This window comes from Tribolium madens, unplaced genomic scaffold, assembly GCF_015345945.1.
Source record: "Tribolium madens isolate multiple individuals breed KSU strain unplaced genomic scaffold, Tmad_KSU_1.1 Scaffold_1;HRSCAF=32;Tcas5.2_LG8, whole genome shotgun sequence".
In the NCBI taxonomy this organism is placed as follows: domain Eukaryota; kingdom Metazoa; phylum Arthropoda; class Insecta; order Coleoptera; family Tenebrionidae; genus Tribolium; species Tribolium madens.
This window is the reverse complement of record NW_025400984.1, coordinates 7,154,288-7,168,740: the sequence shown is the minus strand read 5'-3', so window position 1 is coordinate 7,168,740 and position 14,453 is coordinate 7,154,288. Positions and strand designations below refer to the sequence as shown.

The 14,453-nt window shown below is 36.2% G+C and overlaps 1 protein-coding gene across 4 annotated transcripts in view; it reads right to left on the bottom strand.

Annotated features, from left to right (window-relative positions):
* Nucleotides 1–14,453, bottom strand: part of LOC123004478 (ABC transporter G family member 14) — a 44,979-nt gene that overhangs the window by 25,019 nt on the left and 5,507 nt on the right. The window contains exon 2 of one of the 4 annotated variants that reach the window (XM_044397786.1): nucleotides 11,018–11,045. The exons of the other annotated variants lie outside the window; for them this stretch is intronic. The gene's annotated coding sequence lies outside the window, so the exon portion shown is untranslated. The remainder of the gene's footprint in view (nucleotides 1–11,017; nucleotides 11,046–14,453) is intronic. 4 annotated transcript variants of the gene reach the window in all.

The following is a 14,453-nucleotide window of genomic DNA, read 5'->3' as shown; positions in this document are numbered from 1 at the left end:
TTTCTTCGGCAGTCTTGGTGAAAAGTTTTCTTAAACGAAAATACATTCGCATCAATCAGCGGTTGTCCCCAACTTTGCACTTTACGACTTTATTTTGTCTCCATTCACAACTTCTATTTTTCTATTTTTACTGTTCTCTTTGCAGAATCTATAGATGATCTAATTTCAGTTTTCCTGCGTTTCACAAAACTTTGGTTCATCATGTAGGGTTTCCCGTTTTTCTCAAGCTTATACAAGGGATAAATTCAATGTTGAAGGGAAACCCAAGTTTCTCCTAAACCGAAAATATATAGCAATATTTTCTTACTAAAGCTATCCTCGCCCACGGTTAGAATTTAAGTCTGTTATTGTAAAAGTTGTGTGGTCAGAGAAGTTTGTCTTCCCTTCGAATAACTCGAAAAGTAATAAAGAGATTAAATGGAGCAACGCAGTTCTAAATGAAGCATTCAACATTTGAGTAACTCAAACTGATCGTTACTTTTATTAAAAATCCACTTGGATAAAGATGGCGTGACAGGATAGCGGCGGGTATATTAAACGAGCAAAAAGTTAGATTTAAAGGTTTATTGAGAACATAAAACTTAACAACACTGTTGCCGAAGTGTCATTAAGTGAAAGAAAAGCTTTATGGTTTTATGAGTTGTTTTCGAATAATGAAATTCGATTATCCTTCCATTCGGGAGTCATATATTAATTTTTTACTTCAGCGAATAGATAAAAAAATTCAATATCGTCGGTATCACACCTACGTGGGCGTTTACGTAGAATAATCAACTCGAGGACTCTAGAGGTGCCTCTGAAAATCTCCAATCAAGCAATCCGGCAAATTAATTTAAATTAGGATTATTAGCAAAATGGTTTTGTTTGTGTTGTTGCGTCACGTGTCCTGGAGAGGAAACATAATTTAGCTGCAATTGCGATATAATAATACTCACATTTTGATCGCAAACCAAGTTTGTCGTGACGTCACTAGATAGATAGATCAGCTGCTCGGGAACAACGTCTCCTCTAATATTTTTATTATGTGTAATATGTTTTTAAAATATTCCGCAACACACTCACGAGTCACTGAACCACAAGCAGAATAAAGATTTACTTATGGCCAGATGATGGTGATGTAAATAATTCTTACCAAAATTCGACCCAGTTTGCAAAATCACGCAGAGTGCGTTGAACCCAACGACGCACAAACAGCTGAAAATCTACGCGGCGTCACGCGAACGCAACCTATTGGGATTATGTAAGGACGTTCCAAGGAGTGCCAGTGGCAGGACCTAGGCGACGAAAATAAACCTTTTTATAAAAATTTTACAGTTATTGCTGAAAATCAGCAGAATCGAAAAGAGAGAAACGGGATATTTACATTTTTTATACATTCAGATTAGTTTATCAACAACTATTTGAAATTAAAATTTTATGTTCCCGATCGTAAACACCAATACGTCGGAAGATTTCGCTAGAAACGAAAGAAAACATACAATGGTTTTAACTACTATCGGCAAACTCTTTCTATATTTGCAAAAAAATGGTCCCTGACCTAGGCTACTAAAGAAACGTGTCATTTTCACTCCCTATTTTATTGATAAGATATCAGACCGAACAAATATCGTCTCCTTTCAAAACCTAATTAAAATAGACGGTGCGATAAAATTAAACGAGCAAATGTCTCGTTTTGCGGAAATTTATAAACACTAGAATTTATGCAAATGCACTGGAAAACAAAGTGCTTCCATATAAAACTGTGGTTTAAATATTGACAAGGTGCAGGTTTGTTCACAAATGTACTCACTTCAGCCGTCCAGCCTGTATATCGAAGTATATGTTTATGCACATTGCGGATGATATTTAGCACCTACAGCCCTGGACTAAATGCCTAATATGTATTTAAATATCCACAGTCTTGCTTGTTTCAGGAATAAACGCAACGTATATCAGTGTCGTAACGTGAATGTTTGTTGTTGGGATTAAAAAAGTCGCTGTATTTATCTTGCTATTCCTTGCTGATAAAAATGCACTTGTGTTATTTTCACAGCTGTACAACTTTCTAGCCAATTATCATCTGATGCTTTTTAATTTATGATTATCGGAGCTTTTTGTGAAACCTTATACATAGCTGCTTACTGTGTCACGCCGTATTAATATCTCCAGGGATGACAAATCTGAGCTTAAGCTCGATTATTGTGAGGAACTGGTTTACAAACCCAAAGCCCTCGACTTAGATTACTTAGATCCGTATCAATACGGAATTCGATTTCATCCCGAGTGGATATATCAAAGTTGTTCGAAGATAATGAATATTTGTTTTGCTTGCAAATCGGTTTACATCCGTTTGTTTTCTTTCAGTAATAACGCTGTATCGATCCTTTCACAAGGACATAAATCCCAAACACTTAGTAGTTTGTGGTCTTATTTTAGTATTCGCGGAATTTAACATCATTTTCCTTTTAGTTTCTACAGAGACTAAAAATTCTTGTTGACATATGTCAACGAACCTTTATTACAACGCACTTGGATCAATTAAAACAATAATCCGATATAAACTAATGCAACTGGATCGGTAAAAACATCAAAGAGCAACCTCATATTTCATGCAGTTTATTTCAATACTCGTCTGCTTATCTTTCTGAACAAATGAAAAGACTAGAGTTATTTTGACTGGTATCTTACTAACATTTCATCTTCGTTTTATTTTCTTTATCTATGGAAAACGGTAAATCTACTGACATGACTCATGCGTGTTTTATAAGATCTGCAGCTAGATTTGCATCTGGTTGCAAATTGGATACACACATGTATAAAGGTATTAAATTATCGTCGACTCTCTCATTTGTTCCCAATTCCAATACAATATTAGATAGCATAGACTTTTCCGCTGCTGGGTTTTGCAAAATCGATGTTTAATATTAAAACATAATTATTATAAACAGAACGTCGTCAAGGAACAATTTAAAGTTCCAGGTAATGTCTAGCTAAGCAGAATGCTAACGAAGGAAAATATTCCTTTCAGATTTTCCTAGCAATGCGATAAAATTCCTCCATTCAAATTATTATAAAATTATACATTTCCCACTGGTTGTTTCAGCAAATTTTTAAATTCAAATTCATTATTTTTTACAGACTGGGTTATCTGAAACATTACCATATATTTTCTGTTTTGTTTGACACTATATGATGAAACGGCCTAACCGGATGAAACGAAGCAAGAAGCGTGGGTGTTCCGTCTCAAGTTTTTTGATCTTGTAAATTCCAAGAACCCCCCACAGACAAGTGCCAAGTAATTACATCTTTTATTTATATTGTTGTAATGATGATTATGTAATGACGCACATACCGGAGTCGATGACTCAGTTATTTTGGAATAGTTTTTCAAAGAAGTATTTGCTCGTGAATCAAACAAAAAATATGTAATTGTAACCCTCGTTTCCAAATTTGCCAAGTACAAATCTGCGATGCGAATGAATAAAATTGATTGGGTCAATTGATGTGCACTTTTGGACTACAAGTCCTTCAAACACTGCAACTAATTTCCGTTTGTGGAACGACCTCGATGTACATATTGAAATGCAGTTGACGATGCTTGTGATCGGTCATAAATGTTTAATCGTCAAAAAAAGTAGTGGCAATTAATAAAAACTAATGGATTGCTTGTCGAGGATGTGCTGTTTATGACCGTCGTTATGCAAAATTTCGTTTTTCCAGTCGGCGGTAGATTGATGACGAGGAGATAATGGGGCATTAATATTTAAATTGTTATAGTTTATAAACTCGCTACAAAAATTAAATTTTTCTGATTCATGAATGAAAAACACGTTCCAAGTGCGAAGCCGGAACTCTGAAAGGTCGCCAAACACCTTAATCTCACCCCAATTAAACCGTAATGGCTTTTTGCTTATATGGCAAAATCCAAGGTAAGAAAGAACCAACTACTGGTTCGAGTTATCAGATAACAAACTCGTCTAGTGTTTCTTTTCGAAATTGGAGATTTCGGTTTGGCTCGAAGAATGCAGCTGTGGGTTGTAAAAGCCCAAGAGCAGGTGCCCATTGAATTCTTCGAGCGTGTGCTTAGTTTCCGCTGGACTATTAAATCGCATCGCCACCATCTAGTGTTAGTAAAATAGCGCGAGTGCATCGGACAATGGACCTGGTGTATTCACCCCGTGTGTGCTATGCATGACAAACCGCACTTAGGATAGGTCGGGAGTCGGACGTGAGGGAAATTGCTAAAAAGCCGAGAAGAAGGCATCATCATCTTCCCCGACGCATTTTAATACTGGGAAATTCTATTCTCAAGGTCCGATGTCGTGATGCATTTTTCCACTTGCGGATATCTGATTTCTGAGAGCCATTAAGGCGACGACCACAATGACTAACGGATGCCTTCGAGGTAGTCTTGGATACACACGGCTGACCATCAGACTTTCCAACAGATCGAAGATTTTCTCTATGTGCAATGGCAATGTCTTCATTGCTCCACTTGGCACCTGACGACAATGCCTGAAAAATCACTCGCAAATGTCAAGGGCTGCGATTAAATCCATTCCAAAAGTGATTGTCCTTGCGATTAAAAAAAAAGAGGAAAATGCGCTCGATGATGACATTTTGAGCAACTTTGGTCATTCCTTCCAAAGGAAGAAGGTCAATGGAGTCACTTTCGCCGCTCTTGTGTCATTTAATGACACCCCTGTGTCGATGATCATGATTTATGAATATTCAAAATCGAACCGAGGATGTGTCTAATTATTTTAATTATTACATGGCACAAACAGTGATTCATTATCTTGTTATAAATTGCGAGACTGCTCAAATAGGAATTTCCATACATATATAGGCTTGTTTTTTGTTCTTTGATAAGAGTGAGCTTCTATAATTTTGACTCGAGAAGTAGAAATTTGATATTCTTCTTCTCTGTAAGCTCCCGTTTTAAATTTGAACGGAAGCATATCTGATACTTCAACATGTTTTGTGTATTTTTTTATTTATGTAGGAAGAAATAACATGACATTAAAGTAATTATTATATTAAATTAATGATTGAAAACAATTTGACAAGTTCCCAGAAAAAAATATTTAGAACATTTTCAGAGAATATTACTAAAAATTGCATGACCCTATGGAAGAAACAATCTGAATTTAGGGTTTAATATGATTACCATAGCAACACAAAAATTTTTCGGAATTTTTGTGACTCATTAGCTAAAATTAATAAATGGAAATTTTTTTGACACAAAAACTGACCTCAAATATTTAGTAAAACTTTATTTTAAACATCAAAAACTAAGACTTACTTACTTGAACTCGTGATGTCATGAATTTTAACCCGAATATACCCCTCGTGCATTGATTGAATCCGGATTTTTATTCTCGTGCTTCGCAAAAACGTGTAATTAGTAATTAATTAATGACATTTTTGACAATCACTGGAAAAAATTTCCGAATACAATTATAACAATTATAAGTGACAAGATCCTAAAAATTTTCACCAATTTAGGTATCTATTATTTAAATATTTGGACAGCAATAGAAAACATATTTCAAATCATTTTGATCAAAAAACGTGAAAAGGGCTTCAGAAATCGTATAAATTATTACTGATATTTAATAATACATAATTGCTACACATCCTTCTCGAGAATTCCAGAAGTTTTTCTAGAGACAAATTTCCAATAACATCCCCGTTCCCAACCTATCAATAAGTATATCAGAAACTGTCATTGTTTAAATTTTTATTTTTTAATAAGTTCTTTTTGTTTTGATTATCTACGAGGAGTTCAGAAAGACATAATTTTTATATAATTTTGCTTTACAGATTATGCATTTATTTCTTGTGCATCTTTAGCAGCTAAAATCGAACAAGAGTTGCAATATTACATTTAAAAAGTTTCTAAAATTCATAAAAAAAGTCCGGCCAAAATATGTACCTATGTACCTAATTTCATTCTTATTTGTTAATTATGTAAAACAGACTATCTGGGATAAACTAAAATTGCATTGCATACGTTTCAAAAAATATAATACTTATTTAACTTAATACATCATAGAACAGCTTGTGCTCGTCGTTGGTGTATTTTTTTTAGAATGGAAGTGACCAACTGTTTTTGACACACCCCCACTGTTTTTAGACGCACCTTGACCGTAAAACGTTCCCGGGGAGATATCTGCAAATCTATCAATTTTCCCTGCTGGAAGGGCCAGCAGGAGGGCAATAAAACTCCTGGTGGAAAAAAGTCGGTGTGGGTCATAGACCGCTCGTCGATTTTTGCTAATTGTAGTGAAGTGAAAGTATTGCCAAAATAAACTAAGTGTATTACTCAACAGCATAAATAATTAGCAGAAACGTCGAGGTGAGAACTTGAACTCTGGCAAAGACGTTTCGTGGCTAATTTAGTTTGTGTGTTTGACCGTCTAGTCTGCAAAATTGCAGCGAAACAATCATAGAAATGTCAATGTCAAGTGTACGGAATCGTTCCGTTAACCCACTGGTCCACTGCGAATTCGCACAGAGGTGCGAAAAAATCGCCAAAATACCAGACCTTGAAAAGGAGTGCTTGTTTGTCGGTGTACCGATGGTAAATGTTTTGCACAGCCGTTTTATGCCGGCGAAAAAAAATATTATTGACTAAACAAACCGGTAAATAGAGATAGTCTTGCTGTTTATGCAGTTTGTGCACTTCAAATTCTGATGTTTACGATGTAGTTAAGTTTATTAAACTGGTAGATGTCCTGTGCATGAGTTCGTATGTGTGCGTATTCTCTCTATTACCAGGACGCGCTTAGAAATATAAAGAGCTAGGGTTCATTGCCTTATCTAATCATATTTATAGATGGATGCTTCGTTTCGACGGGTGGTAATCCAAAATCGCTGAAAAATGCACCATTGCTGGGACATTCACCTCTTTTGTTCGGCAAAATTGGCGAAAAAAAATTCTACATTGAATCGGCACAAGCTTTTTTTTCCTTCACATTCAATGAGGAATCAATCAAAGTCAAAATCAAATAAGCCAAATACAAATTGATCCGCGAAAAAAACACACACGAAACTTATTTTTTACAGGTAAGAAATTTTACCTGAAATCCCACTCCTCCAAACCACAGTTTTATGATCGATGCACTAAAAAGAGGGATTTATTGTAACCGGTCGTCATCCATCTTTTCAAATGTATTTTCGCCCACAATTTGTTAATTGACCAATTTGGAATGGTCTCTTTGTGTCACAACACAGCCAGTGGCGTCGCACACACCATTTATCAGGCTTTTGAGGTGGCAACATTTTGGTCCCCGAGTCTTAATGAGTATTTTCCCGCCGACTATCAAATAACTCAACACTTTGCATAGCAATGTGAGGAATGCTTGAGCCTATTGCATGTTTCCGGTCATCCATTAGAAAAGCAGCACGAGCTTCGCAGCGTTCGCTCCATTGAACTGCAGACGGTTCTCTCCCCTGCAATTTTCAACTCCTAATTGAAGCACGAAAAGAAAAAAAAATATGGCCGTTCTCGTCATTTTCACCGGTCGAATTTCTACAGTAATATCCCTCATTATCGAAAAAAACCGTCTACAGCTGAGTTCATCAACGTTTTATGTTGCGAGAAGCCTTTGTTACAATTTCATGTAATTTCAGACGAGTTGTTCCATCAAATTTCCCTCAAAACAAATCCATCAAGCGAGACCGGCAAAGCGAAACTTTATTTTTTTGGCCCCGACGAACGAAAGTTGAAGAGAGAAAGAAGGACCTGCAACGTATATGCAATTGTTGGGCCAAAACGCATAATCATTCATCTGTTCAGCACGAGGTACAGCCTGAAATAAAAATCGAGCCATATGGCCGAAGAGTTCCCGAGAATTATTTGTTGTTATTGTGTCTATGAAGATGCAATAAAAAACTATTTTTACACGCGTTAAGCTCGACTTTAAAGCGATTTCACTCGCTTTGCTATTGATAATTAAAGCCCAATTGGCCGCTTGTTCAAACCAAATGTGCACAGGTTGATTCACTCCATTATCTTACTGTTATTCAGACGTTACCTGCAGCGAATTCCTGGCTATAAATAAAAAGGTGAGGTCGACATAATAGCAAGATTCTATCTTAATTCCTGCAAAACTCCCTGGAAAACCAATGGAAAACTACGCACTTAATGCCATTGCGAAAGCTGCGGTATCGTCCAATTACAAAATTAAAAACCAAAACTCGTTGCATAATTGTCGGTCACTGACACAAAACAGCCTGAAAAAATCCTTTTTTTCCGTCGATACAAGGAAAGTAACTCACTCCAACGAGCAAACCACTAAAAGTAATAAAAATTTCGCATTGTTTTGCAGCAGATCCTGTCTATTTTTATTTCATTTTTCGATGTCTGACACACGAGGAATGTAATCTTGTTATATTCTTACACTCTTCTCCACTGAGAGAAGTTGTTGTCTGCATTCGCCATCCTGCCATTTCCTTCCGAAGGTGCGCGTATAGGCTTTCTTAACGACCTGGTCGATGCACGCCATCAACTGTGTCATGCAACAGGACGCCTCAAGGACACTCTGAAGACGACTTCGATACCGCACTAAACGACCTCTCGGCCGAACGCTGCCCCAATCGATCACAAAAAGTGCAACACAAACGGAAAAACAAACCATTGCATTTACCGTAAGAACAACCCAAAAACTAAATAATTAAGGATTTTTTTAAACAAAATAAGAACGAAAAATCAGAATATTATTTGACTCTGTATGCGCTGTTTCTGTTGAAATCTTTCTCTTGTAGATTTTTGATAAAAACCAGCAATCAACTGGTAAACAAACTCAAAAAATTAACATTTTTTTAAGAATATACTTTCCTCAAAGACGGACATCCTGTATAAAATAATTCTGACTGGAACTTTCAAACCTCTAGTCTCTAGAAGTTTATGGATTTAGAAAATTATTTGCAAAATTTCAGTATTTTTAATTTAGAAAAAAAAATTAAAATAACCCCGTTAAATATTATTCCTAGTAATAAAAAATTTACAGTTTCATGTTATTAATTTTCTTTGATTTATTAGTACATAATACACATGTATAAAAAAATGTAGTGTACTATTAAAAAAATATTTTGTTTCATAGTACTGATCTACTTAATTATTTTTAAAATGTAGGTTAACCAAGGTACATAAATAGTTTTGCATTGTCTTTCTGAATAGCACAATTTTAATTTTTCGCAAGGATAAAGTATAATTTTTGTTGGCTAGAGCTTCAATTCACGAATCGATTGTTTTAGTCCAGAAATACAGCGTTTTTTTGTGTTGCAAAATTTGTCAAATATCTGTTTAAACAAAGCGCTCCCATGGTGTCGTGAGTCATCTGATTAATAGTCACAATGGGCGCAGCTAGTCGGAAGAAAAATTGCCCTAGCACTTTGGCCTATTGGGTAATTGGGCACGTGTGTCGTTTCCTAATCGACCTATCGACTTTATCCAGATAATTAGACGTTTTTGATGAAAAAGTCTTTTGTGGGTGCGGTGGTGTGGTAATAATACGAATAGTCGTAATATTTCTGGTTCGTTACCCTCCGCTAATAAATTTAATTACGTGCCATACACATTTAATAATTCATTCAACTTTGAAAATTAAGTGAAAGTGTGCACATAGAGACGCACCTTTGTCGTGAGTAACCATAATTGTGACAAATTTTGAAAAAGAGCATGCGGAACCCGACTTTCTCCAAGATTTATTAAAAAGGTCAAGGGTGGATAAGTGTCCTTGTCTAGCAGTCAATAATCGCCGAATTTATCCACTGGAAAACTGAACACTGGTAATGGCACCAAAGGACCATCAAAGATCATGTTTCGGCGCTTTTTTGTAAAATAGGAGAACTGGAGATTTGTCAGCAACAGGATCGAATTTTATTGCAGCAATCCGAGTGCGCACATACGCAAGACAAGGACCTTTTATTTCCTTTCTCGGTACAAGATAATAAAACCGATAAAGTACCATAAAAAATTACAATGTCAATGTCAACGTTATCTAAGGTGCGTTTATGACATATGCACAATTTTACCATCTTGTCTATTTACCGACTACAAAATGTTTGTCTTCCATGAATAAACAATCCTTAATCAAAATTCTATCTGTGAACACTTTCCGTTATGACGGTTAACGAAAATCCTGCAGCACCAGGAAGCAAAACTCCAGGTGCGATTCGACAATAGAGTACTGAATAAATTCTTTTTTATTGGACACACCTGGTCGAGGATGAACCGAATTCAATTTAATCCGTGCTACCGACTGATTGGAACATACACAAAGAACCGGAATTCTCGAGAAAGCTTTAGGAAAAACGCCAGGAATAATGGCTATCCAGCCGCACACCACGAATTAAATTTTGGAGAAACTGAAACTGAAGTATTTTATGGCAGACTTGTCATCGTCCGATAGTCGTTTTTTCCAAACGAATGAAAAAGCAAGCAACCTCAGGATTACAACGTTTACTCATTGTAATTGCACGTATTAATTTCTATACCGACCTCATTTTCATTGAACTATAAAGAAACAAAGACGTAATTGCTGCCTTTGGCCATTAATGCAACTGGGTCTTGCATGCATGTATTTATTCGTATAAAAGAGGGGAGGACTCTAACGACTAGGATTTAAATCCTTGCAGTCCTCTCCATATTATCGCTTTATAATAAAGCATTAACCTATATCGACGTGTGCATCTACAATCCCAACCACCTATAATTTTCGCATTACCAAAGAGATTTAAGATGTTATTTAACGTGTTATTACATTGCTAAATTATTATATTGAACGCCGGATTAATAGCGCGGGTGGTTATGGAAGAGTGGAAACGACAAATAAAAAAAATTGATACATTCTTGCACACAAAGGAGCCTCCTGTGTTTCTGCTAACGCTCCAACAGCGAAAACGATCAATCAGTCTGCTACGAATTAGTTTTCATTAGGCTTTATTTAAAAAATCGCGTCCGGACTAGTTCGAATGAGCCGCATTTCGCAATCAAACCGTTGTACAACAGAAGTAATGAATCACTTACGACGGTTGCAGCGGTTTCTTTCCATTACCTGCAACAAAAAAATGATTTGAGAAAAATGTTCAACGAGATTTATCTTGGATATACGTTCCAGACGTCGTACAAAATCATGTTGTACGATGTCTGGAAAACATAAATGATCATGCGAACTATAAATCACAAACCTAGAAAAGTTTTTCAAAACTTGAGGAGATATATCAAATTTCAAATAACCGATAAGACATAATCTATGTTGTGAGGCAATAGATATATGAATGATTACGCTATTACAGATAGTTACGGAGATTAACAAAAACTAATACGCGCCATTTGCTTAATAATCGAAAGCAGTAAATTGAGAAAATGCAGCCAAATAAGTCCATCGTTCAATATTGTGAAAATATTGAAAGTGCAAGAATAAACAGAAAAAATTGTGTTTTCGCCTAAAGCCGAAAGCCCATCTCGTGTCGATTTTTGGAAGTTTTAATGCTTTAAATACTTCAATCCACTGCTGGAAGAAGTATGCAAGAAATTATTTTTTTAAACAAATAAAACTAGTCTGTTTTCTGAAATCTGAAAACAGATGTTCCAAGCAAAAAGTATAAACAACCCAGTTTATCGCTTTGGACTATTTCTTAAAACTTTTCATCTAGGTACTAATTTACACTTTTACAAAAATCTGATTCATTTTATTAAAAAAATAAGAAATGGTTTAAAATTATTTTCATTTATATAACCCAAAGATAAAAGTTTTAATTAAAAAAACAGCATTTCGATTGTATTCCTTTCTCGAGGCAAAATTTTGTAGCTGTTGTTTGTTTCTTTCTAAATCTTTGATCACAAATTGTGTAAACCAGTTGCTAGAAGCTTCACCAAAAATAACATAAAGATATCACCTAATCAGAATTTGAATTTCCATAAAATTTCACTTAATTTGAAACATTTCACTGTGGTCTTGGTTGAACAGCAGCAAATCTTCGTTGGCTAGAGTTTCCTCGTTGATTTTTTCGTGTCACCATTTACGACTACGATAACCTTTCTAAGAAGCCTTTAATTCTTTTAGAGTCTCATTTACGAAGAGTTTTCTTATCCTTGCTGTGGGCACAACATGCGGGTTCACTAACCTCGCGTTATGTAAGTTATGAAGAGCGAATCCAAACGTTTACATTTTTGCAACGACAAGTGCATCTCCTAAATGGGACTTTGATGAATTTAGACGACACAGTAATGGGTTTAGAACTGCGGCAATAAATTCGCTATTTAGACTCGAGTTAAGCAAACGGCCGATTGATGATGACAGAGTCATGTTTCCTAATTTAACGCGATTTTTTCCTCTTGTGTCTTTCGAACGAATGATACACACGATAACACGATTCATTATCATAATTCGATGACCCCGGACAGTGGAAACCTTGTTGTGTGCATGTTGACTGAAGTTATTAGTGGCAAACGAAAACGAGTTAATAATTTGGCGTAAAATACAGTCCGTCGAAAATTCCTTATGGGTGCTTTATGGTAATGACACAACCGCAGAAGGCTATTGTTCGTTTCTTTGAATTTGTTTGATCGGTCGAGTGACCGCTTGAAATCGATAATTAAAATATGTGCAATATAATTTTCAATCACGTTTGCTTTAATCGAATAATTTAATCTTGAATTGTCACCATCTAGACGCAGCAACAGACGTGATGTCTGACATACAGGAAACTAGCAACACGACAGGTTTCTAACATTCCTGCTTTTCGCAGGAAGGATCAGTTTCACTTTGTGTGAATTCCCAATTTTATGAGATTGTATTACTTGCAAATCTCCGATTACTAATTGGACTCGGATTGAGTAATTTTACACTGTGATTAGCAAGAGTATCCTCTTGTTTTTTCAACAAAAGGCTTCTCTGAAAATCTGCACGATTATTTTTCGAAAATAAAACAGATGCCCATACTGAACACGAAGTAGAACGTTGCATTGGTGACCCCATTTGTAAAATCCGGTACGTACATATAAATATCTCCAGTGCCGAATGACAGTTTTGGGGCATTTACAGACAGGAAATTCAATTAGCCACCAAAGAAAAAATCTCTGAATCAATGATGCTGTTACCACAAGGTCACAGCTTGTTTGTTTATGTGTTTGTTATTTGAGAATTGTTCGACCATTACAAAATTGCGAACAAGAAAAAAAAACAATTAAAATCTTAAAGTTGAACAAGTCGGCGTGGAAAATTCGAAATTGCAGGAGCGAATTCTGTGAACTTTACAATTTAAAATTAGCACCAGCGCGTTAAAATGTGCAAATAAAGTCTGTTTTAATTTGTTTACATCTAATGGCGAATTCTATGGGTTCGCAAATGTTGTAAAATTAGAAGCGCCTGCGCACTAACCCTATATTGAGCGCGACTAGGGCGTTTTCTATTTTCTAGTCAAATATTTTTGTTTCGAGTAATTATTCAGACGCCAGTGGCCGAGAATGCATGGCCTGACCTTAAAATATTTCAAACACGCGCATTTCCGTGAGCTGCAGGATTTTCCGGCAGGACCTCCGGAGCCAAGGCGAAACAAAAATGCAGCAAAATAATTCACATTCTACACCACAGTAAAACTTAATATGTAAATAACAATAAAACTGACCAAATGTTTTTCTCAGGGTTTTCGCGGAATCGCCTAGGACAATGATAACAACATAAAACCAAGGAAGTCGTTCGCATTTAGCGACTAGTGAGAAAATATTTGTACATATATGCTAATGATATTCAAGTGTACATTTCGTTTCAGTATTAGTTATGGTCTACACAACGTTGTTATGTAAAACGTTTCTGAATCAGCCTCTGTCGGCATTTTCTTTTACCTCCTTTGAGAAAGATTCAAGGAGACATACGTGAATGGGGACATCATAAATAATTTTGTCTCAAGTCTCTTTTGACTCTATAATCAAATAATCAATGTTTAAATTCATTAATAAATCACAAACGTGGTTAATGGAGGTTCCTCCTCGTGGCGCGACACATTTAACGGGATGAAAGCAATAAACAGTTTGATGAAAATTGCTTTGATGCAAATCAAGTTAAAGACGTCCCTTGGAAATCCTTGAACTACACCAAAAAGTAATTTCGTGGGATTGGGACTTGAGGTAGTCGCGTTGAAAATTCATTGTCTCATCTACTGTCAGGATTAGATGCTTTTATTATTCATGTAATGAAAGGAGAGCGCTTAAAAATCAGATATACTCCGGATCCGGAACAAACGTCCGAATCGAACTTGTTTACATTTCCGAGATAACGGAAGAAAAGCTCAGCATGCCTGTCCGGTGGGGAGCTTCAGCAGGAAAGTTAACGTAGAAAAGCTCGGCTTGGTCAAGGCGGAAACGGCGACTTTTGACAGCGGGTGGCGGTGGCCCGCCCCAATCAATCAGGCTGCTGATCCTGCAGGCAGCCACAGTAGTATAATCGCGAGCAATTCGTTGC